The following is a 2,930-nucleotide window of genomic DNA, read 5'->3' as shown; positions in this document are numbered from 1 at the left end:
TGGAGTAGGAGGGATGGGATGGAGGTGGGGGGTTAAGGTCGTTACAGGCAGGAGGGAAAACACATTCAGTGATGGTACTGACCTGGGTGTTGCATTTTTTAATAATAATAGTAGTACGGTAGTAGTAGTAGTAAAAATAATAATAATAATAATAATTTTATTATTATTTAATATTATTATTTATTATTATTATTATTTATTATTATTATTATTATTATTATTATTATTATTACTATGCTCAGCGTTAGTATGTTGTATGTTTGGTCCGGTTTGCCTCTGCGAGATAAAAAACAAAAAAAATGCTATACTGTAGGCTATGGAGTTGCACCAAAATGACATGATGATTTAGGACGATCAGAGGAACAGGTGATTAATTTTTTGCTGAAAAGTCATAGGTCAGAGGTCCAGGGGCAAGATCAACTAAAAATTTGATTCGATTTTGCCCAAACTTGGTGGAACGGTTGAGGGATGGTAGAAGGTGAAGTAATTCACTTTTTGAGACCAATTGTCAAAGATAAAGGTCAAAGGTATGGCCTTTTAACTCAGATAATTTTGAACTGATTTGAGTATTTCTTGGTGGGAGGGTTGAAGGTTAAGCAAGAACGAGATTATTCTATTTTCAGAACAATAGGTCAAAGGTCGAGGTCGCACGGTAAAATCAGCTTAAACACTTGATTTAAATTTGGTGGATGGTTCAGAATACGAGGAAAGATCTAATTTTGAGACCAATCAGTCAAAGGTCATGGGCACAGGGCAGGGTCAGAGGTTCGGCCTCTAGGTCCACACGATCTGGGGGCGCCTGCCTTGTTCGAGCACCATGCTCAACAGTTCTGAAACATGGTGGTGTATTACACAGTAAACAGTTTGTCAGAAGCGAGGAAGGTGCTTTCATTACGTCTGCACGACTGTTTACCGACAGGTTATCGTCACCATTCATACTCCAAAATCATAGGCACCCACTAGTGTACACACACACACACACACACACACACACACACACACACACACACACACACACACACACACACACACACACACACACACACACACACACACACACACACACACACACACACACACACAATAATACTGATGCTACAGTATACTTATTGTTTGCCCTATTGTTACATATTAACAATAACAACCAGTCCCATACAGTAGGCCAATTAGATACTGTAACACATTGTCACTCACTTTCTCTTCCACTTATATGTCTATCTATCAGGTTCTCCCATCTGTCCTAGTGGAGTGAAACTGGTATGTTTGTAATGAGTCAGCTCAAGACGTGTTAGTTTTCACTGTATTCCACGCATGCAAGCGATACACACACACACACACACACACACACACACACACAGAAAGAGAGAGAGACTGGTCCGACTCAGTATTATTATATTTATTATTATTATTATTTTTATTATTATCATCATTATTTTTATTATCATTATTGTTTTTGTTGCTGTTGTAATTGTCATCATCATCATCACCGTCTTCGTCATCATAATCATGGTCCGTCTTTTTTTTTAATCCAAGAAAGAAGGAACCAAATGCCAGAAGCCCGCAAAATTGTTCTATCCTAGAAAAAAAAAAAATAACAGAGTCAAATTCAAGATCCGTCCATTCTGTGATGCCTGGACACATTGCGTTTAACAGACTGAAGGTCATAGGCAGAGGGAAGTACAGAGAGGGAGACAGTTCCACAATTGACCTGTTACACACATGAAGGACTGGGAGTATCGGTAACTCCTAAAGCCATCCATCATTCAGTCTTGCGTTGCCCCATCAGTTATTATCTAGTTTAAAGAACAGATGTTCTTACTGACAAAGACAGATAGATTGACTGATTGATAGATGGGGGCTTCATATTAATGATTTTTAACAAGTAAAGGAACTGAGAGAGAGAGAGAGAGAGAGAGAGAGAGAGAGAGAGAGAGAGAGAGAGAGAGAGAGAGAGAGAGAGAGAGAGAGAGAGAGAGAGAGAGAGACTATCGCGTCCAAAAGTAGCACAGGAAATAGCCATGGAGGCAAGGCAAGTGAAAGGTAGCCGACGAATCACTCTGACCAAACTAAGACTTAAATTATCTATCTACATATCCACGTATCCATCGTAGTTAATATACGGTGCATGTCAGTTGACCATCCCACGCACAGTCCCACGTATGCCAGTCTGTCTACACTGCGACCCGTCTACTCACTTTGCTTATCTTTATCTGTGAGCCGACTTACCTACCTAAGTATTTACCAACACCTACTTGATTACCTTCCATCAATCAACCAACTTACCTACCTAATTATATTAAATCAACCCACCTACATACTTAACAGCTACCTACTTATGCACCCATATCCATCCATCGGTACTTTCATGTTCACTAGCTATGCGGTACCCTTTTGTAAAACTATTAATTGCCTTTGGTATTTACCTGCCTACAGTTACCCCTCTCCCTCGTCCTATCTGTAGTCCCCCTCAGAACCATGACCCCAGGCTGTTTGTACAAGCGAACCATGCAAAAAAAGTATATTTCTTATAAAGAAATATACAAAACCTTTCTGCTTATAGTATTAGCTTGGCTGTATGAAAAGCATTTAATACGAGTATAGGTGTAAGCCTATGTGATTTTCGTATACAAAATTATTATTATTATTATTATTATTATTATTATTATTATTATTAATTATTATTATTAATATTATTATGTTATTGGACGGATAGGCTTATTAGAACTGGAAGTTGCAACCTACGTGACAAAACAACACTATGTATATGCCCCTGCCCCTCATTTCTCCCTACCTACATTATCACCTACCTAATTGTCTACCTGCCATTTACCACGCCTACCTGACCACCTCCTGCCACCCAGCTAATTCACCTACTTACCTACATGACTACCTGCCTAATTGCTTTACCTATTTAACCATTGTCCCTTTCA

This window comes from Coenobita brevimanus, chromosome 57 (assembly GCF_032717465.1).
Source record: "Coenobita brevimanus isolate Jiangsu-jjx chromosome 57, ASM3271746v2, whole genome shotgun sequence".
In the NCBI taxonomy this organism is placed as follows: domain Eukaryota; kingdom Metazoa; phylum Arthropoda; class Malacostraca; order Decapoda; family Coenobitidae; genus Coenobita; species Coenobita brevimanus.
This window is presented reverse-complemented; position numbering follows the sequence as displayed.